The 23467-nt window shown below is 41.6% G+C and overlaps 1 long non-coding RNA gene across 1 annotated transcript in view; it reads right to left on the bottom strand.

Moving 5' to 3' along the window:
• Positions 1-759: 759 nt before the first annotated feature.
• LOC131201256 (uncharacterized) overlaps positions 760-23467 on the bottom strand; it is a 56342-nt gene continuing 33634 nt past the window's right edge. The window contains exons 2-3 of the long non-coding RNA XR_009155815.1: positions 1702-1788; positions 760-842 (exon numbers count right to left, since the gene is read on the bottom strand). This is a non-coding gene — a long non-coding RNA (uncharacterized LOC131201256). The remainder of the gene's footprint in view (positions 843-1701; positions 1789-23467) is intronic.

The raw sequence follows: 23467 nt of genomic DNA, 5'->3' as shown, positions 1-23467 counted from the left end.
AAGTACATCTGTGCCAATGCAGCCAAACAAATAAACAATCATAAAGTGCTAATATAAATATTCAGTGCATAACTGCAGTATTCACATCGTTTTATTCTTACCCTGGAGTTTTCCCATACATTCTACAATTTTCCTTTTCATTAAGGATTATTTATGAAGCTGCAAAATTTCTGTGTTGTCAGCTGGATTCCTGTGATACTAAGTGATTTCCTTCCCTTCCCTTCTTTTCCCTTCCTTTCCCTTCCCTTCCCTTTCCCTTCCTTCCCTTCCCTTCCCCTCCTTTCCTTCCCATCGCTTCCCTTCCTTCCCGTCCCTTCCCTTCTTTTCCCTTCCTTACCCTTCCCTTCCTTTCCCTCCCTTCCCTTCCTTTCCCTTCCCTTCCCTTGCTTTCCTTTCCTTTCCTTTCCTTTCCTTGTTAAACTTGTGGCCCATGGACCAATAACATGCTGGCCACTCCCACCCCCAGTTTAGCCAAGGGGAAAAAACTTGCATGACAACAACTGGCTTATAATATCCACTTAAGGATATTAATTTTATTGAAGGAATCTTGGTAGATACTGCATTGATTCCCCATTTGCTGTATATTTTAGATTTTCATGAGGATCAAACATACATAAAAACATTTTTTTTTAAAAAAAAAAGGCCTAGATTCAGGGAAGCCCATAGCTCTAGTGACTTTCATCAAAATAACCAGTGTCACAAGCTCCCCCTTTTTGGGACATGCAGATCATGCCATGGCACACATACAAAAGAAGCAGGAGCCGCAGGACCTACATTGCAATGGTGCAGTTTTGTTTTTTCTCGCACTGATTCATTTTGTCCCTCTTTGCAAATTCCATGGCCTAAAAAAAAAAATTAGGTTAATCTTAGGCATGATTAAGCATGCAAAGATAACAATGCACCCGAAAAAACAATTGCTACCAACCTTCCTTCCATTGAGCACCTGTATACTGCGCGAGTCAAAAAGAGGGCTGTGAAAATATTTACAGACCCCTCACATCCTGGACATAAACTGTTTCAACTCCTACCCTCAAAACAACGCTATGGAGCACTGCACGCCAGAACAACTAGACTCAAGAACAGTTTCTTCCCGAATGTCATCACTCTGCTAAACAAATAATTCCCTCACCACTGTCAAACTATTTAATAAGTCTGCACTACTATTAATCTCATTGTTCCCATCACCCACCTCCTTCCACTTATGACTGAATGGCTGTAACTTTGTTGCTTGTATCCTTAAGATTTATATTGATATTGATTGTTTCCTGATTGTTTATTTTTACCCTATGACTATCATTAAGTGTTGTAAGTGTTGTACCTTGATGAATGTATCTTTTCTTTTATGTACACAGGGAGCGTATGCACTAAGACAAATTCCTTAATTGTCCAATCATATTTGGTCAATAAAGAATTCTATTCTATTCTATTCTATTCTATTCTATTCTGTTCTGTTCTGTTCTGTTCTGTTCTGTTCTGTTCTGTTCTGTTCTGTTCTGTTCTATTCTAAAACTGAAACTCTTAATAGAAAGATCAATAATGATAGAGCCCTTTACGACCTTCTCCACTTAGTCTGAAGCCGTTCCCAATAGTTATAAATATATAAAGCTTTTTTTGATTACATTTTGGCCCTAAGTAAAATATTATTCAGGTAAGATGAAAAGCAAGGGTGGAGTGGGGAACCCCTGAAGTCTTTATTTTCACCTTCTCTCACAGGATCTTTTCTCAGTTCTCATCTAAGTTTTTTTTTCTCCATCCATCCATCTTTGTCTTGGCAGAATGTCACATCAGCTGGAAATGTAAAAAGAAAACACATATTATGTGTTTGTGTTATGTATCTTTGTGTTGTGTTGTGTTGTTGCTGTAAAATCAATAAAAAACTTCTTTTTTTTAAAAAAAATGAAATGACTGTTTCATAGGTATTTCACACACAGAGTCCCCTCCTCTCTTCCACACAATTGACAATGGATCCCATTGATGCAGCAAAAGATCTAGCTTTCTTTTTTTAAAAAAAACAAAAAACCTCCAACTTGAGGATTCTCAACCACTCAAATATTTATCCCAGTAGATCTTGTTGTGTTTGTTAGTGTAGGAGCACTTTTTCCCTGGAAGAGCTTGCTCTATCATTTTATAATCTGCCCTTTGACTGAAAGGACACGCAGGGAATGTCCTTTCCTTCTCTCGGAGGGCTATTTGCCAGCTGTCTTCTTTCCAGATGAGGGACTCCTCAAACATCTGTTCCAAGTCATTAGATTCCTGACCTATGATAACCTACCTATCCCAGGTTTAGATAAAGCGAGTACAAAGAAAGATGATGGACCTTTCTTAAACTGACGGGGAAGCCACTTTGGAAATCCAAGAATAATTTAAACTAATCTGATTTTACCTGGATAATAATGGTATTAGCAATAATGATCCTTAATGAATCTAAAAGAATATCAGAAAGGGTTCACATTCAGAATTTTCCATCCAGTCCTAATTTGCTTTGTTGGAAGAAATATCCATCTGGCTCAGTTCCAAGTGGGGAGAAAGACACTGGAAACATGGAGGCTGATTGGAAAGATGGGGGCGGGGTTCCAAGTAACACCCCCAATTAAAAAAAAAGACTCCGAGTCTTGAAATTTCTCGAAGTTCCATTTTATTAGGGATGTCATATTGGCACATCAGGGAAAACCCGAATCTGAAAGCTTCCAGTTTTCCCCACCCAAAGGAAAGTCCAGGTCCCTGCCCAGCGCCCTCATGTCCATCATATGGTCCAATCAAAGCACCATCCCATCTGGAGAGAACTCCCAGTCACACATCTCCAGGTGCAGGGCATGATGTCCTTGACTCTTTGAGAAAGGAATGTTATTATGACTATATACCTCCCCTGCTCTATACAATCCCTCCTCCCAGTTTCCCACAGTACTAAATGTGGCAGGCCTGACGATCCAAAGCAAAAGATGGCTTCCAGACCTGACAGATGGTTTATTGATGGACAGGACCACATGGGTTTGAAGACCTGGGCAGCTGAGCACATAGAGTAGAGAGAGAGGGTTATTTATACCCTCTCTTGGGTCTTGGCCCTTGAGCTTCCTGTTTCTATGTAAGAAATTTATTTGTGTTGGCTGCTGTCAGACTCCCATGGGGCTATGCAGGGGTCATAGCTAACTTTGTAGCAGTGGTGAAATTCATTTTTTTTACTACCGGTTCTGTGGGCATGGCTTGGTGGGCATGGTGTTGCTTGTTGGGTGTTGCTTGGTGAGCATGGCAAGGGAAGCATACTGCAAAATCTCAATTCCCACCCCACTCTGGGGCCAGCCAGAGGTAGTATTTGTCAGTTCTCCGAACTACTCAAAATTTCCACTACCGGTTCTCTAGAACCTGTCAGAACCTCCTGGATTTCACCCCTGCTTTGTAGGCTGTCTTGAGTCCTAGGCATGGCTGAAGCTTGCTGATGCAATGAAGGGGCTTGTTGTCCAGTAGCTAGGCTGGCACAGTGACTGAATGGCTTTGCCCTGAAGGATAATCCCATCATCTTGGAGCTGAAGGTCTTTTGTTTTGTAGATAGGCTGGCCCAGTCTTTTGTCCTGTAGCTAGGCTGGCACCAAGATATTTGCTGGGAGCAGGGAACTGGGGCTGACTTTCTGTCTCCTTTAAGATTTCTATTTCTCTTTTAGGGGAAATATTCTGCCTTTTTAATATTTCCTAAAATATTTCATTCTTCTAGGAGAGGGGTGGTTGCTAACTTTCTACAGCTTGGTCCATAGCCTAAAATTAAGCTACACATTCTCCACCGTAAGGACTATCACATTGCTTTTTATTTCTGGGTTGTTGTTGTTGTTGTTGTTGTTTTGAAGGTAAGGAGAAGCATTATTTCACTCAAGGCAGAAGCAGTGGTGGGATTCAGCCAGTTCTCTCCAGATCGGGAGAACTGGTAGCGGTGACTGCCAGAGGCTCAGCCCACCCTCCCAGATGTGATGCGTGAGCACTGCACACGCACAGAGTAGTCGCATGTGAGTAAATTGAGCACATTTGTGAATCGGTAGAGAAAGTAAGTGAATCCCACCTCTGGGCAGAAGTCACATGTGAGATATACTATAGCTAGCTTTCGGTATTTTAAGAACTGATGAGTTAACTATTGCTTCTTCTGGTGCAAATTTAGTCCTTGAATTCCTGATGCATTTTATGGCAATATTCATCTTCAGACAAAAGGTATTCCCAATCATTTTCTATTTTTTAATACTTCAAAAGCAGCTTGAGTTCCTGGGTCTTAAAACAAACAAACAAACAAATAAAAATTGTCTTCACTTCCACCAACCTCAAAATGCTGAGAAAGAATGCAAGAAAACCTCATTCAGCCAGGCTTGACAGAATGAGCAAGATGGCCTCCTCACTTCCAGCCCAAAGGAGGGGGAAGAAGCAGAAGAGGAATTATAACCAGTTGTTCTGTCCCCCCTCACCTCAGTCCGAGCGATGACTTAATTAGCCGGCAACTATCAGCTTCTGGCAGCAAACTAGCGAGCGTCTGCCAAGTGTCCCTGTTATCTCTCTTGATGCCGATGAGTCAACCAGGAACAAACAGTACTTCAGCTCCAGTTAAGCAGTTGAATTGCTTGCCACGAAGGGGTATAGCAGCCCTTGCTGCTTTTATATCCTGTGGGGTGTGGTTCCATGACTCAGCACTTCCTAGGCCTGCCCCACCCTTGCTTCTGTTGTTCCCGCCTCTCCTGCCTACGAAACCTAGGGTCCAGCCAGGCCTGATTGCCATCAGCCGGGTCTGGAGGCGTGGCCTGGGGGGAAGAGTCAGGGGACAGAGGCCTCATTATCTCCTCCACCTGGCCTGCCTCTGACTCCTGGAGCTGAGCCAGGGAAGCTGGTGCTCCAGAGGTAAGTCCTGATGGCCCTTCCCCCTCACTTTCCGAGTCACTTTCTGGCAGGGGCCCTGGCTTGGGGGGCACAGACACAACACCAGTGGTCTCTTCTGCACATTCTTTCTTCCTTTGTTTAACTTTGTTTCTACTTCTATTTCCAACAACTCAGGTTGTGTAAATAATCTGTCCTGTAATTTTGAGTATTGAAACCCAGGAGCCAGAAGGTAGAATGAGATGAGAATTCCACAAATTGGAAAAGAACATAAGCTCCACAAAGCGACATCTTGGCATACACAACAAAAGTTCTACTTTCTCACCATTTTCAGATGAATCATAGTACAGTTATGTGCAGTGGTGGGTTTCACATATTCTTATCACTGGTTCGCCCCGTGCATGCACGTTTACTTTGTGCATGCATGTGCCTTCTGCACATGCACTCGGCCTTCTGCGCATGCGCTTTGCTTGCACGCACGCCTTCCGCACATGTGCCCAGCCTTGAAAACATGGCTAAATAGGACAGCATTACACTGGGATGGGAGGACGGGAGGGACAGTCGCCACTACTGGTTCGCCCAAACCGGCCTGAACCAGCTGAAAGGTGGCTTCTGCTCACAAACTGAGTCAATAACATGGAATCACACAGATCTAAAATTGTTTCTGACTGATTCCATTGAAAGTATCCTGACACTAAAGTGCAAATCTCATTTCTACACACTCACTTTGCTTTCTCTTTAATGCCGGACTCAGTAAGGTGTCAACCTCTGAAAAACCTCTATCCCAAAACCCCCAAGGGTTTTGTTTCTTTGGGATTGTTTCTTTTCTATTACTTTGTATCATTTTATTGGGGGTTCTGTTATTTTTTCTCACGTTTAAGTATGTTTTGTTTAAAGATGGTCTTGTTAATTGTATATGTTAAGAATGTTAAGTAAAAAAAAATTGTAAAAACCTTGGTGCGTAATTTCCCCCCCCCCATGTTTTATTTGATTTATTTATATAACATTCAATTTCCATCAAACGGTGTGTGATCTGGGCACAGTTATTTTTAAACAATCATAATCCACATGTTTGTTGTAGTATTCATCACCATAATATTAATAAAGTAATAATGATAATACTTAACCTCATCTTTTTTAACAACTCTCCACATTAACATTTCCTCTTTTTATATCTCCTCCTTTCTAACTTCTGTTTCTGTTGTCTAGCCATTGATAGAATATATCCCATATCAAAAAATATTCAGTTTCTTCTTTATCCTTAATGGTAAGCGTTAAACTATCCATTTCTGCACATTCTAATATTTTCTTAATTACGTTCATCTCAGATGGAATCGCACCATTTTTCCATTGTTGTGCAAATGCAATTCTAGTTGCAGTTAATATATGCAAGATCAGATATATAATCTTTTTATCATATTTTTCTGGTAGAATGCCCAACAAAAATATGTCTGGTTTCAAGTCTATATATTGCTTTGTCCTTTTTTCCAACCAAGGATATATTTTCGTCCAATATTTTTTAGCTTTTGGGCATGTCCACCACATGATATTGTGAACCAGGGGATTGATTACACTTCCAACATTTAGTAGATCTGTCTTTATACATTTTTGCCAATCTTGCCAGTGCAAAATGCCATCTATAAAACATTTTATACGGATTGTCTTTATATGCAGTTGACATAGTCAATTGACTATTTCTATTCCATAGTTTCTGCCATTTATCTAATTCTGTTGCATATCCAAAGTTTTTAGCCCAGGCACCTTGGTGCACAATTTTGTAGACTCTAGTACAGTGATGGCTAACCTTTTTGCCATGGCATGCCAGGATGGGAGCGGGGGGTTGTGCGCACGCATGCCCACACCCAAAGCTGCACTTTGAGGCATTCTATGCCCCCTGCCCCCATGCATGCACACATGCACACATGCTTCCCCCTGCGCCCCCGCTCCTGGCACGCAATGGCCCAGTAGGCCTATTTTTCTCTCTCACCTGGCTCCAGAGCCTTTCTAGGAGTCTGGGGAGGGTCCAGAAGTTGGCAAATGGGCCATTTTCGGACTCCGGAGGGCCTCTGGGGGGGTGGGGAAGGCTGTTTTCGCCCTCCCCAGACTCCTAGAAAGGCTCTGGAGCCAGGTGAGAGAAAAAAATGGGCCTCCCCAGTCCAAGGCCCTCCAGAGGCAGGAAACAACCTGTTTCCCTACTTCTGGTGGGCCTAGAAGGCCCAAAAAATCAGCTGAGCTCGTGTGCCCACTGATATGACTAAGCGTGCCACCTGTGGCACGTGTACCATAGGTTCGCCATCACAGCTCTAGCAGATCACCAATTTTGCTATGAAAATAGAAATGGGAAGGGAGTTTCAAGCGGTATTTTTGCTCCCTGATCCTTTGTAGCTGGAGATTCAGACTGTTCAAAATAATACAGTACATGACGTACTACACAGAAAATTGAGAAAATGGCAAAAAAAGAGAAAAAACTTGCAAACCACCCCACCCTAATTATCTCTTGATTATCCAAAGAGTATATATTCCTTGCTTAATAATATGCATTATTAGTGAGAGGAGGTTTTGTTTTCATGCAGGCAGAGATTGAATATATTTTGAAAGCCAGATTTTTCTCCGCCCAATGTTTTGTTTTTTTGTTTTTTATAAATATTAAAACAATTTCTTTCTCAGGGCAAAGACTGACCTAAAAATTATGTAGTATTCCAAGCTGAATACTAGCCAGATTGTTTTTCACAATTAAAAAGAAAACTTACAAACTTTTGAGTAAATATAACTGGGTTAATTCCAGATTATACCAGAGTTATTTAATTTTGGTGGAAAATTAATTCCTTGGAGCAAAATTAGTATAGAAAAAAGATGCAAAACTTATTTAGGAATAGATGAGAATGCATCAGCATCCTTTTCCTTCATACATTAGAGTCAAAAAGACATCCCATTCTGTTCAATATTTTTAAGGTGACCAATCGTCTTCCTTCAGGGAAGACAGTCCTTCTTTTGTAAATTCTGTCCTCTCTCAAAAAGTATCCTTCTACATGTCCTTCTTTTCGATATTTGAAGACTAATCTGTAAATCTCCATATTCGATCGATGCCGAGATGATCCGTTGCGTGTGATGAGACGTATTGTATTTGACATGACGATTCATCAAGGCTCACTACAGTGTGGTGAGACACGATTATGACACAAATGTGCTCCACACAGGAGAATTGTTTTGAGAGAGTGTGCCGCGTGCAAGAGTGGGAGCCCATGTACTAATTGTACAGGTATCTGATGTGATTCTGCTTAGCTTCACCTACTGCTTCCTATTTGTTAGGAAGCTTAAGATCCACTTACAAGTGTGTTCAGGTACCTGTAGCTGGTTTAGCTTAGTTAGAAGAGTGTCTGGAATGATGGTAATTGAATGCTGAACTAAAGTCTACAAACAGGACCTACAAAGTAGGTCTTTGGAGATTCAAGATGTTGTAGGATATAGTAAGGGTAATTGTTTGAATGAATTTTTTATTGGCCAAGTGTGATTGGACACACAAGGAATTTGTCTTGGTGCATATGCTCTCAGTGTACATTAAAGAAAAGATACATTCATCAAGGTACAACATTTACAACACAAATGATGGTCAGTATATCAATATAAATCATAAGGATTGCCAGCAACAAAGTTACAGCCATACAGTCATAAGTGGAAAGAGATTGGTGATGGGAACGATGAGAAGATTAATAGTAGTGCAGATTTAGTAAATAGTTTGACAGTGTTGAGGGAATTATTTGTTTAGCAGAGTCATGGCCTTCGGGAAAAAACTGTTCTTGTGTCTTGTTGTTCTGATGTGCAGTGCTCTATAGCGTCGTTTTGAGGGTAGGAGTTGAAACAGTTTATGTCCTGGATGTGAGGGATCTGTAAATATTTTCACGGCCCTCTTCTTGATTCGTGCAGTATACAGGTCCTCAATGGAAGGCAACTTGGTAGCAATTATTTTTTCTGCAGTTCTAATTATCCTCTGAAGTCTGTGTCTTTCTTGTTGGGTTGCAGAACTGAACCAGACAGTTATAGAGGTTTGGATAGTGCCATTTATATTGGTACCCTTCCCCCCTGACTCAAAGAAGGTATGAATCATATCAGGAGAAATTTCCTGACAGATAGAACAATTAATCAGTGGAACAACTTGCCTGCAGAAGTTGTAAATGCTCCAACACTGAAAATTTTTAAGAAAATGTTGGATAACCATTTGTCTGAAGTGGTGTAGGGTTTCCTGCCTGGTCAGGGGGTTGGACTAGAAGACCTCCAAGGTCCCTTCCAACTCTGTTATTATTATTATTATATTCTATGAAGTAATAGAAGGATTTCCACGTTGAAAGATTTTTTGCTTCACTCCTTCTGGTTCCTGAGCTTCAGGTTCTACCTCAGATATGCTACCTGGATGAGCCTGTACATCAAGGGTGTCAAACTCAAGGCCCAAAGGCCAGATCTGGCTCACGAGGTGCTTAGATCTGCCTGCAGGGCCTCCCTGGAAACAGTGAAGGACCGGCCTATGGTACCTCTGCCAGCAAACATGGAGCTCCGTTTTCACTGGCAGAGGGTTGCAGGAGGCCGTCGCAGCTGAAAATAGAGCTTGGGAGCCCATTTTCACTGGCAGAGCACTCTGGCCACCACAGGCGCCCCCAACACAAGTGACGTCAAGCTGGCGACACCCACCCCGGCTCCCGGAGGTCAAACACAACCCTGATGCGGCCCTCAATGAAACCGAGTTTTGATACCCCTGCTGTACATTATCAATTTCTCCTGCTCAATAGAGAATCTGCGGATATGGAAAACACCACTCTATTGATCTATATATTGTTGCACGATAGTTGAACAATATATAGATACCAATTATGGTTTAATCAACAAAACCTGATGGAGAAGCCAAGGCTTAATATGCAAGCCAACTTAGTACAGACTGCACTAGAGACCAACACAGACGCAGGATACAAGCCAAGTAAAATGCACAATATTCTGTAACTATAAATACAGAGAGAGAAAATTACTTTTCCACTTAGTGCATATCTGCAGTTAATGTGTGCTAATACATCCTCCTTACCTCTTTATTACCTGACAGCAGGATTCTAAATGTATAATGCAGTAGACTGTTATCTGTCTCCATTAATAATTTAAAATAAATTCTCATCTAATTTTATATAACTCAGAATGCAGGCTCTTACCCACCCCGTTCCCTTTCTTCATTCTGAGCAAATTCTACTGGGGAAGTCAAGCTTTTATTTTGCTTTTAAAAGGCATGATTTGCCCCCACTGGCATTATGAAGTAAATCTGTCTAGTGTGTTCCTAAATACAGGCAGGAGATTGGAATGAAAGATTCAAATTATTCATCCTTTGATTCAGAAAGAAATTATTTGCTTGGAAATCTTAACCGAACACATCAACAGATGTACCATGTAATGCAATGTGAAACTTGCTATTGTGCTTTTAGAGAGATTGGCGGAGGCATTTTTATTTTTTTATTATTATTATTTTTGCAGCCTTCAAAAAGATAAACACACATAGGGAGTTATAGGCTTGGCAGCATTTAATGCCCCACTAAATGCATTCTGACTTTCAATCTAAATGGCCATTAGTGTTGAACTCATTGTTATTTCTATTTACCTACACTACAGAAATACACTGATTGGTTCAAAATTGGGAAAGGCGTCCGGCAAGGCTGTATACTGTCACCCTGCCTATTTGACTTATATGTAGATCACATCATGAGGAAGGTGGGGCTAGATGAATCAAAAGTTAGAAGTAAGATTGCTGGGAGAAATATCAACAACCTCAGATATGCAGATGATACCACTCTAATGGCAGAAAGCGAAGAGGAACTAAAGAACCTCTTGATGCAGGTGAAGAAGGAGAGTGCAAAAGTTGGCTTGAAACTCAACATTAAGAAAACTAAGATCATGGCACCCGGCCCTCTCAATTCCTGGCAGATAGATGGGGAGGAAATGGAGGTAGTGACAGATTTTATTTTCCTGGGCTCCAAGATCACTGCAGATGGGGACTGCAGCCAAGAAATTAAAAGACACTTGCTCCTGGGGAGGAAAGCTATGGCAAATCTAGACAGCGTACTAAAAAAAAGAGATATCACCCTGAAAACAAAAGTGTGTATAGTCAAGGCTATGGTTTTCCCAGTTGCAATGTATGGCTGTGAAAGTTGTACCATAAGAAAGGCTGAGCGCCAAAAAATTGAGGCCTTTGAACTCTAGTGCTGGAGAAGACTCCTGCAAGTCCCTTGGACTGCAAGGCGAACAAATAAGTCCTAGAGGAGTTCTAGAGGAGATCAACCCTGACTGCTCTTTAGAAGGCCAGATCCTGAAGATGAAACTGAAATACTTTGGCCACTTAATGAGAAGGAAGGACTCAATGGAGAAGAGCCTAATGCTGGGAAAGATTAGAATAGAATTTTTATTGGCCAAGTGTGATTGGACACACAAGGAATTTGTCTTGGTGCATATGCTCCCAGTGTACATAAAAGAAAAGATACGTTCATCAAGGTACAACATTTACAACACAAATGATGGTCAATATATCAATATAAATCATAAGGATTGCCAGCAACAAAGTTACAGTCATACAGTCATAAGTGGAAAGAGATTGGTAATGGGAACTATGAGAAGATTGATAGTAGTGCAGATTTGGTAAATAGTTTGACAGTGTTGAGGGAATTATTTGTTTAGCAGAGTGATGGCCTTCGGGAAAAAAATGTTCTTGTGTCTAGTTGTTCTGTTGTGCAGTGCTCTATAGCGTCATTTTGAGGGTAGGAGTTGAACAGTTTATGTCCTGGATGTGAGGGATCTGTAAATATTTTCACGGCCCTCTTCTTGATTCGTGCAGTATACAGGTCCTCAGTGGAAGGCAAGTTGGTAGCAATTATTTTTTCTGCAGTTCTAATTATCCTCTGAAGTCTGTGTCTTTCTTGTTGGGTTGCAGAACTGAACCAGACAGTTATAGAGGTGCAAATGACAGACTCAATAATTCCTCTGTAGAACTGAATCAGCAGCTCCTTGGGCAGTTTGAGCTTACTGAGTTGGCGCAGAAAGAACATTCTTTGTTGTCCTTTTTTGATGATGTTTTTGATGTTAGCTGTCCATTTTAGATCTTGCGATATGATAGAAGCTAGAAATTTAAAGGTTTCTACTGTTGATACTGTGTTGTCTAGTATTGTGAGAGGTGGAAGTATGGAAGGGTTTCTCCTAAAGTCTACCACCATTTCTACGGTTTTGAGTGTGTTCAGTTCCAGATTATTTTGGTTGCACCACAAGGCTAGTCGTTCGACCTCTCATCTATATGCGGATTCGTCATTGTCTCGAATGAGACCAATCACTGTTGTGTCATCTGCGAACTTTAACAGATGGATCGTTGGAGATGCAGTCATTGTATACAGAGAGAAGAGAAGTGGGGAGAGCACACAGCCTTGGGGGGGCCCTGTGCTAATTGTACAGGTATTTGATGTGATCTTGCTTAGCTTCACCTGTGCTTCCTGTTTGTTTGAGAGAAAAATTGTAGCTTCTTTTCCAAAAACACTACACTACTAACCAGAGCATATAAAACATTTGCTAGGCCAATCCTTGAATACAGCTCACCTGTCTGGAACCCACACCACATTTCTGACATCAATACAATTGAACGTGTCCAGAAATATTTTACAAGAAGAGTTCTCCACTCCTCTGAAAACAACAAAATACCTTATCCCACCAGACTTGAAATCCTAGGTTTAGAAAACTTAGAACTCCGTCGCCTTCGACAAGACCTAAGTTTAACTCATAGAATCATCTATTGTAATGTCCTTCCTGTTAAAGACTACTTCAGCTTTAATTGCAATAATACAAGAGCAACCAATAGATTTAAACTTAATGTTAACCGCTTCAATCTAGATTGCAGAAAATATGACTTCTGTAACAGAGTTATCGGTGCTTGGAACACATTACCTGACTCTGTGGTCTCTTCTCATAATCCCAAAAGCTTTAACCAAAAATTTTCTACTATTGACTTTACCCCATTCCTAAGAGGACTATAAGGGACGTGCATAAGAGCACAAAGGTGCCTATCGTTCCTGTCCTATTGTTTTTTTATTCTTATACATATATGCTTATACTTCCTCATATTTCCTCATATATATGTTTATATACTATATAACCATTTTGTGTGATGCTTATGTATATTGTTTTGACAAAAATAAATAAATAAATAAAAATAAATAAAAAGAAGAAGGGGGCGACGAAAATGAGGTGGCTGGATAGAGTCACTGAAGTAGTAGGTGTCAGCTTAAATGGACTCCAGAGGATGGTAGAGGACAGGAAGGCCTGGAGGAACGTTGTCCATGAGGTCACGATGGGTCGGACATTACTTCGCAACTAACAACAACAACAGAAATACAAATCGCGAAGTTGAAACACTTGTCCCTTTCTCACTTTTATTTCAATTGTGGTTTATATTTTTAATCAACATCAAAGTTAGTAAATTTTTACATCAAATTGTCTCTTAAAAATGAAGAAGCAGGAAGTTGCTGTTGGTATAAGATTTCCAGCCTGAGCAGGGGGTTGGGCTAGAAGATCTCCAAGGTCCCTTCTGTTAGTGAGATTAGATTAGATTAGATTAGATTAGATTAGATTAGATTAGCTTTATTGATTAGCCTATATAGCAGCAGTGAAATCCACTTACCTCCACTACCAGTTCGGGAACGAGAGCACACTCAGATGGTAAAAAAATGGGATGTAATGACATCCCAGCAGGTGTGAGGAGCCTCTTGCCCTGGTGCTGCCAGTTCGGCGAGCTGGATAGAACTGGGGGGATTTCACCACTACTATATAGGCCATAACCAAGTACAAGGTTTAAACAAGTATTACCAATAAAATCCTATACAAATAATTTAAAATAAGAGTAGGGTAAAATATAATAGTTATAGGATAAAATACAATATAATTTAATACATAAATATTTAAAATAGAATAAAATGACATAAAATTGTATTTTTGTGTCACCCCCTGCAATCTACCCCAATCAGGCCCAGGTATGCCAATATCAGTCGGTGCGTTTTAGTCCAAAACTGTGCTGTATTAAACATTGTTTTCAAATTCTGGCCACACATGAGGTATGTTGAATTAATATGGGCCTCCCAGTGGGCCATATGTTTAATGTATGGATCAAGGCAGGGGTGAAATCCATTTTTTTTTACTACTGGTTCTGTGGGCGTGGCTTGTTGGGCATGGGGTGGTTTGGTGGGCATGGCTTGGTAGGTGTGGCAGGGGAAGGATACTGCAAAATCTCCATTCCCAGCCCACTCTGGGGCCAGCCAGAGATGGCATTTGCCGGTTCTCTGCACTACTCAAAATTTCCGCTATCAGTTCTCCGAACTACTCAAAATATCCGCTACCGGTTCTGCAGAACCTGTCAGAACCTGCTGGATTTCACCCCTGGATCAAGGTACTTATCTCTCGCTCCTTTAGTTATTCTGTTGATGGCTAAATTCCCAGGTTTCTTACAGTAAGTCAGAATGAAAAAAAAATAAAGAAGTGAAACCAGTGCCCCCCAAACTATATTGCCATGGCAATATAAGTGGACCTTGTAGCACTTTATAAATTACTGTTATATGTACCCAGCATAATGAAAAATGGCCAAATTTTTGCAGTTGTTGTTTGGTCTACTGAAAAGGGGGTGGGGGGGGGGAAGGAGCCTAATGAAACATGAACTATCTTTGTATTGAATGATTTCACTGACTTTCTGTCAAATGAGAGAAGTTTCCTTTTCCAATCTGAGCACCTTGGGTGACAAATGAAGGATGTTGCATAAAGTTAGCCAGAATTGTATTGACCATGGTTGACAACAGCCTTTTCTCTGTTCCTTTTCTCGTACTATTTAAACAGATTTTTGTCTTTGGAGATCTTATCTCCCCCCCCTCCCACTTTGCATTCCAAATAATCACCCTTGTCGAGAAGTGGCTCAACAATTGATCAATACCCTGTTGCAATTGTCAGTTCTGTACACTAACTGATGGGAACACAGGTGGGAATTGGTCAAGCAAAAGCTATAAGAAAGAAATTAGTCATGGTGCCATGTTGCTTGCATTTTTCCCCCCAAAAAATCGTCGTCGTGGCTGAGAAAACAAAGAAATCATTTCTAATCCTCAAGCAAATGCATTGATTTATACGCTGTGCGCAGCTGATTTGGTTTACAACTTACACCAAGTGACAAACATTTTTTTCTATTATGACACTCTCTCTGCTATCCCAAAAGAGAGAAGCAGACACAACTTCCTGCTGATTTTGTTTTTAATATATTCTGTGCTACAGATTCAACACACCGAGGGTTTTTTTTTTCAGAGGGAACAATGAAGCTTAGGCATCATGTAGAACAGTGGTGGGTTCCTACCAGTTCGTTCTGGATTGGGCGAACCGGTAGCGGCAGAGGGAGGCTCCGCCCACCTGCCCAAATGCTTCTGCAGAAGCATTGCACGCATACATGAGCGACCCGGTAGCAAACTAAATTGAAACCCACTACTGATGTAGAAGGGATGCGGTGGCTCAGTGGCTAAGGCGCTGAGCTTGTCGATCGAAAAGTCAGCAGTTCAGTGATTCGAATCCCTAGTGCCGCGTAACAGGGTGAGCTTCCGTTACTTGTCCCAGCTTCTGCCAGCCTAGCAGTTCGAAAGCACATAAAAAATGCAATTAGGAAAATAGGGACCACCTTTGGTGGGAAGGTAACAGCATTCTGTGTGCCTTTGGTGTCGAGTCATGCTGGCCAAATGACCACGGAGACGTCTTCGGACAGCACTGGCTCTTCAGCTTTGAAAGGAAGATGAGCACCGCCCCCTAGAGTCGGGAACGACTAGCTCATATGTGCAAGGGGAACCGTTACCTTTACCATTACTGATGTAGAAATGTACAGGAAGCTGAAATTCTCCTAGACCAAAAGCAGGATTCATGGGCCAAAACAAGACTCCTAATCAGGGGTAAAGAAGTCACCCCCAACTACATATACATTTTTGAAAAGGGACAAGCCTTTGATTGTGTGATCAAGGCCGCCCTCTTGAATTATTTGATTCCCCTCCCCCCAGACACGTTTGCTGTTGACCATTTGCCATTCCAACTCCATCTTGTTTTATTTTGATGATGCCAATGAAATCTTTGAAAGAGAGTATTTCTTATCCTACTTGAGGAGTTAGAAGCTCTCGCTTGGTTTGGTACAAATCAGTCTGACACTTAACAGAGTTGGAAGGGACCCTGGAGTTATTCTAGTCCAACTCCCTACTCAAGCAAGAGACCATCTACTATTTCAGGCAAATGGCTGTCCAATCTCTTTTTAAAATCCTCCAGTGATGGAGCTCCCACAACTTCTGGAGGCAACCTGTTCCACTGATTAATTGCTGTCACTGTCAAGAAATTTCCCGGTCCTAGGTTGGATCTCTCTTTGATAAGTGTCCATCTGTTACTTCTTGTCCTGCCTTCAGGTGCTTTGGAGAAAAAGTCAACCCTCTCTTCTCTATAACAGCCCTTCAAGTGCTGGAAGGCTGTTATCATTTCACCCTTAATCCTTCTCTTCATTAGACTAGACATTCCCGTTTCCTGCAACTGTTCTTCATATGTTTAGTCTCCAGTCCCTTAATCATCTTTGTTGCTTTTCTCTGCACTTTTTCTAGGGTCTTAACATCTTTTTTGTATCGTGGGGACCAAAACTGGATGCAGCATTCCAAGTGTGGACTCACCAGTGCAATATAATGCTGCTGTGGTCCGTCAGCAGCCTACGGAGCTAGCAACGGAGTCGGACAGCGATGAGGCTGAGGTGAGGCCAGGGCCATCGGGAAGTGAGGTGCCGACTCCAGAGCCTCCAGAGACTAACAGTAGTGAGGCAGAGGAACAGGAGGAGTTTGTTCCTAATGCAAGCATGAGAAGAGCTGCCAGAAGGCAAGAGCAGCTCAAGCAAAGAGGACGACTCAGGAGTAGGGCCAAAAGATGATTGGCCCCTCCCATAAGGCTTAAAACAGACCAGCACCGGCGTTTGAGCTTTGCTGGAAAACAACATTGGTAGCTTTGTCTTCTGCTTCATCTTCTGCTTCGTTTTCTGCTTCGTCTACGTCTTGCCTTTATTTTTGTGACTTGTGAACGTTTGCCAAGAAAGGCCTTTGGCAGTTTGCCTATTTGGACCAGGTTTGCGAGAGAACTGAGGAATTTGTGTTGGGAGGCATTTGTTTTAATTTGAGTTGAACAATGCTGGGAATGAAGTAATTCTCAGCTGTTCAAATAAAGCTTGTTTGTTTTTTCACGGACTGAGTTTCTTACTATCTACTTGGGCCTGTATCACAACAAATACTTCATGTGAATGTTGATACACCCTCTGTTAATGTAACCCAGATTGCATTGGGTTTTTTGTTTGGCAGCTGCAGCACACTAATGGCTCTTAAGTGGTTGCTTGCTAGTAATCCTAGTGAACAACTACTTAAATATGACCTAGCAGTTATGTATGTTAAATATGAGACAAACTTAACACGATATCTTTGATTTTGATTTCGTATATTATGACCCAACTGTGATTTATAAATAAATCATAGTTAGGGAAAACTTGCTTAATTGGGTCCTGCCTTTGCCAAAATTGTGTAAAAGCAAGTGTCAGGGTTCCAGTTAACGCACCCAATGGAATCAAAACTCCAAGTCAGGCATATTCCTCAAAGTATAGATTTATTAGGCATATCATATTGGCACATCTGGGGAAAACCTAACTCTGGAGGACCTGAAGTTTTCCCTACCCAAATCAAACCCGAACATTCTTCCCCTCAGATCACACATATGTCACATGGTCCAACCAGGTCGCAGCCACCATCTTGGCTGGTAGAACATCCTTGGCTCCCACAGGAAAGAATGTTGTTTTGGCTACATACCCTCAGCTATCTCTATCCTTTAAGTTCTCACAGCTTCAGCTGGGCTGGCTGTGGCAACCCTGAAGATGCTCCCAAAATGGCAGGCCTGAAGATACCACCCCCCCTTATGTTCTCACAGATCCAAACGTCCTGGCTGTGGCAGCCCTTCTAGATGCTGAAAAAAAGATGTCTTTAGGGCTGACAGCAAGATTCTGTTACAGTTGCTGATGTATGCCATCTTTTACACTGCTATAAAAGATACTAGAGACTTGACTTTCCATCTGAGCATCCTACCACTAAAACGGACTTGGTAACGCTTAGCCTTAATGAGATTTGCATGGTGTAATGTGAAAACCCACCCACTGTGCCTTAGCATTATGCATGCTTTTACTGTGATTTGTTCAACTGCCAAAAAAAAAACTAAAACCTTGTCTTAGAATTATGGGTGAACCTGTCCTTAGCTAGAGGAAAGAAGATAGAATAGAATAGAATAAAATAGAATAGAATAGAATAGAATAGAATAGAATAGACTAGAATAGAATTTTTTATTGGCCAAGTGTGATTGGACACACAAGGAATTTGTCTTGGTGCATATGTTCTCAGTGTACATAAAAGAAAAGTTATGTTCATCAAGAATCATAAGGTACAACAATGATAGTCATAGGGTACAAATAAGCAATCAGGAAACAATATCAATATAAATTGTAAGGACACAAGCAACAAAGTTACAGTCATACAGTCATAAGTGGAAGGAGATGGTTGATGGGAACGATGAGAAGTTTAATAGTAGTGCAGACTTAGTAAATCGTTTGACAGTGTTGAGGGAATTATTTGTTTAGCATTATTTGTCTAGTTGTTCTGGTGTGCAGCGCTCTAGGGGCAACCACAGTTGATCAAAGATCATCTGCTTTGTTCGAGAAGAGCATCTGCCACAGCCTTCTTAATTTGGTGATAGGAGATAAAAGATGGGCATGACAGAAACAGATAAACAGACATCATTGAGGTAACAGATTTGGGATACATCAAGGAAGCGCCTCCTTGCATGATGGTTACCATCTCAGAAGGCTTCCAAACTAAGTTACACCAATTCAAGAAGTGACAGTTTAACGACAGCTATTGCTGTGATAATTTAAAGAAACCTTTCACTTTAAAAAAATAGCATATTTGTGAATACATGTGGCTGCAAGCCAAAGCCTATGGGGAAGCTATTTTGGTTACTTCTTGTACAGGGAAGTTTGACTGGTTGGCTTCTGGATGTGTGCCTGCCTACTTGTTCTTGTGGCTCATCTCACAGATGAGTTTTCTAGGAAGCTATGATGATTCTAAGATGAGAGAGAACGAAGAGCTGTTGCCACTTATAAGAGACAAATACATAGGGGAACTCTTCTCTTTGCCCACTCCTGATGTCTATCAGCAACACTTGCTTTTCCAGCCACTGTCTTGTCTTCCTTTAATGTGACAAATTGGATTAAAAGCTGCACTTTGAGGTGTTGCTTTAGATTGCCAACCCAATTTCCTCAGTGCCTCTCTGCCAATTGTATGGGGAGGTTTAAGATGCCAATTTTCCTCAGGAAGAAATTTCACTCAGGAAGCAAAGTCAGCTTCCAGTTGATAAAGATGTCATCCAGCTGTGTCTGACCCTTGGCAATCCTATAGGCCTGGTCTCTCCACGTCTTCCAATATTGCACTATGTTTTTGAGTTGTTCTATGCTCTGTTGGTGTCAGCTAAGATGGTGTCCAGCCACGGTGTTCTTTGGTGGCCTGGTTTTCCTTTTAACCACTAATGCTTCCCATTATGTCTTGAGAAATTCTGGGTGCAGAATTGAGGGTTCTTCTATCTCTGGCCATTTTGGATTATAAAATGATATGATCCCTGTGTCAGGGTTCCAAGTAACAGACCCAATGCAATCAAACCATTGAGGCCTAGGTCAGTGGTGAAATCCAATTTTTTTTTTACTACCGGTTCTGTGGGCGTGGCTTGGTAGGTGTGGTGTGGCTTGGTGGGCATGGTGTCTCTTGGTGGGCGTGGCTTGGTGGGCATGGCAGGGGAAGAATACTGCAAAATCCCCATTCCCTCCCCACTCCTAGCCAAAGGATATTGCAAAATCCCCATTTCCACCCCACTCTGGGACCAGCCAGAGGTGGTATTTGCTGGTTCTCTGAACTACTCAAAAATTCCACTACCGGTTCTCCAGAACCTGTCAGAACCTGCTGGATTTCACCCCTGGCCTAGGTGTTCCTCAAAGTACAGATTAATTAGGCATGTCATATTGGCATATCTGGTGAAAACCCGACTCTGAAGGTCCTGCAGTTTTCCCCACCCAAATTAAAAATCAAAGTTCTTTCCCCCAGTCCACATATTCATCACATGGTTCAATCCAGTCACATCCTAACCCCAGTTGGTTTCAGTCCACGTTGCCCCAACACCTGGTGAAAACGTCCTTGGTTCCCAGGAGAAATAATTTTGTTTTGACTATAAGTCACCAGCCATCTCTATTCCCGTTCCCACAGCTCCAACCAGTGTAGCTGTGGCAGCCCTGAAGATAATCCAAAATGGCTTCAGGGTTGACACCCTGCTTGAGAAGAAGGTTGTGTATCCAGGGTTGGTATTCACTTACCCTCCCTATCGGTTCACAAATGTGAATGCGTAAGAAACTGTAACTTATATGTAACTTATATGAATTAATACATTGCACTGAGATATAATGTCGATTGCTAGTTTATCACAGTATTTTATATGCATCAAGACCCCCATAAACCCATATTTATATGTTAACTGTGTTCTATGAATCCAATCAAATAATATGTATTCCTTAAACCAAAGATGAACACATCATGGCTTAGGATAATTTGAAAATTTGAATATATGAGGATCCATCTTGAATAAAAAGTCAAATCCTCAGCTTAAGAATGAAAGTAACTTTTAAACATACATAAATCATGAGCTTAATGCCCCAAACATTTAAATCAAACCTAAGAATCATGTGGTCCTTCAGCTTTTGCTGGATATCCCAGCTTTCCCAAATCCCGACAGCAAGATTAATTGTACAACTTGGTAACCCACATCTAGAGTCCATTGTTTTCATATTTTGGCAACAGAAAACAGTATTTTAGAGCAGGGGTCTCCAACCTTGGTCCCTTTAAGACTTGTGGACTTCAACTCCCAGTGTCCCTCAGCCAGCAAAGCTGGCTGAGGAACTCTGGGAGTTGAAGTCCACAAGTCTTAAAGAGACCAAGGTTGGAGACCCCTGTTTTAGAGCCAATTGTAAAGTGAAGGTTTTTAACTGCCTGATGTTCATCCCACTTTTAGGGTATGTTTGCAAGACACATTCAACCACAAACTATCCAACCATGTTTCTGTGTACAATGTTCTTGCCTACATGTTTACTTCATGGATTACTGCTGAACCACAAAATTGGGTTAAACCATGGTTTATATAATCAAAGTCAGGTAAAAAATAATAACCTTCCATATAAAAATTAAATGTATGGTGGAACATCATTTTTTATTATCACTGAATTGGACAGCCACATTCCTCAATGTACCGGCCAGCTGATACTCTCCCCTGTGGTAACTTTTTCAGTCTTGTCACCTTTGGCTACTGTGTTAGAGCAGGGGTCACCAACCTTTCAGACCTCAGGGACCACTAAATTCATAACTTTAAATCCCGCGGACCACTAATATGAATTAGTGATGGGACAGGGTCCTTCAGGCACTTAGCGTGGCCGCCTGTTAGCAAAGAGAAGCACCCGGAGTCAACCCTAGCTTTGCTGTCCATTGCAGCTAGAAATCTCAAATACGACCAAGAATGAACATTTGCTTAGTAGCCAGCCCAGGCGCTAAATGCGCCCCCCCTCCCCCTGCAAACTCTGTCTCTCGAGGAATCCAGCTGAAGTTTCATGTATTGCTGACTGAAGCCCCTGGACTCCCAAGGAGAGAGAGAGAAGCTGGAGCTACTAAACAGGCAGCCAGGCTAAATGCCTGAAGGACCCCATCCCATCAGCATGCAGGATTAATTACTTTGGCAGGCCATATCCGGCACAGGGGCCATAGTTTGAGGATCCCTGACTTAATGCAATATAAAAAATGCAAAAATGCAAATATTTTTCTGAGGACCACCAAAATTTTCTCACAGACCACCAGTGGTCCACGGACCACCAGTTGGTGACCACTGTGTTACAGGAAACATAAATGCAGCTGTCACTTTAGGGTTAAAGTGGAACAGGAGAGACGTGACAGCCATTTGTGACCTCCCAATTCCTTTTGATGAGAGAAAATAAATGTCCAAAAATTTCAGGGCTACTGCCTTCCCTCCTCTGCTCTACAGAGAACCAAATATATTAGGCACAAGAACAATAAAACTCTTTTCATACTTTGCAGTTCGATTCTATGCATTTTTTTTTCCAGTTTGAAAATCTGAAGTGTTCTGCAGGTGGTATTCAGCCGGTTCAAACCGGTTCAGGCGAATCGGTAGCACTGATGATTAGTTGGCCCTGCCCATCCTCCCCACTCTATCCTGTCCTTTATTTCCTGCTTTGTAGCTCCTCTCAATCGCACAGCACAGCTGATTCCCCCCCACCCTTGGTGTTCTCCTTACCATTGCTGACTTTGAAGGTAAGCAGCTGAGCTTCTAAATGCTCCATTTTCAGTGCTGTGTGTGCAAGCGTCTTAGGCACACACGCGTGCAAAGTGCATGTGCGTGCACAAAGCGCATATTCACTGAACCAGTTGTTAAACCGGCAGCATTCCACCCCTGAAGTGTTCGATATATGCACTAATGACAAATTATTGATCCATTAAATCAGGTTGCAAGTCTCAGAAAAACTTGGCTGGCAGTATTCATAAATAGGGACATCCTTGCTTTTGGAACATCAGAATAATATGGCAAAATAGGGCCAATTGAGGCTTACTGTCACATTTAATGTGAGCCAGTAGTCTCATAACACCATAGTTCAAAAAAAAATAATCCCAACAACACCTCACTTTTACTGTTTAGAAAAATTAAAAACAGTGGCTTGATTAGAGTTTAAGTAGAGTTTCAAACATCCAGGTAGCCTCTAGATGTCAACAGCAGCAAAAGGATACAGAAAATTGTAACTCTTTATTGCCAACTAGTGGTCAACCTGTATTTTTGTAACCGCAGTAGGGTAGCTTTTAGTTGAGGCTGGGTGGAGAAAAAGTGAATTTCTCCAAAATTTGATTTTCATTCCATCTCCACACATACACACTTGCCTGTGAAGGGGGAGAGGGGAAAAACAGATTGAAACACTAGACATCCTAGAGCAGAGTGACCCATTTAATAACTACTCCAACCTTGTATTTTTTATTTTTATTTCAAAGTTTCAAGCAAGGAAACCATCCGCTCCAAGTCCCAATAGCACAGGGAGACTCAGTAATCCTTAAACAACCCACAAGGATGAAGCAGGATTGAGAGGCACAATTAACTCATGGTCTTATTTTGGATATGATAGTAGGCTTAATCACCTTTGGGCTTAGTGAAAACTGCTCAGTGATAAAGCATATACTATTAATAACTTTAGAAAGGAAAACTGGAAGGTGGGAATGGTTAAATCTGTTCCATCCATGTACCCTCCTTCAAAATCATCTCAGTAAACTAGCGCACGTATTGGACTAAACCATGATCTTAATGGCGATGTTTATATTAAGTCTGTGATGAGATCAAAGCCAATCAAATGTAGCTTCTTCAACAAAACTGGCTTAGTACAACATGTGAACATGGAAAGCAGAATAAG

This window comes from Ahaetulla prasina, chromosome 6 (assembly GCF_028640845.1).
Source record: "Ahaetulla prasina isolate Xishuangbanna chromosome 6, ASM2864084v1, whole genome shotgun sequence".
In the NCBI taxonomy this organism is placed as follows: Eukaryota; Metazoa; Chordata; class Lepidosauria; order Squamata; family Colubridae; genus Ahaetulla; species Ahaetulla prasina.
The sequence above is the reverse complement of the archived record's forward strand: the minus strand, read 5'-3'. Positions and strand labels throughout refer to the sequence as shown.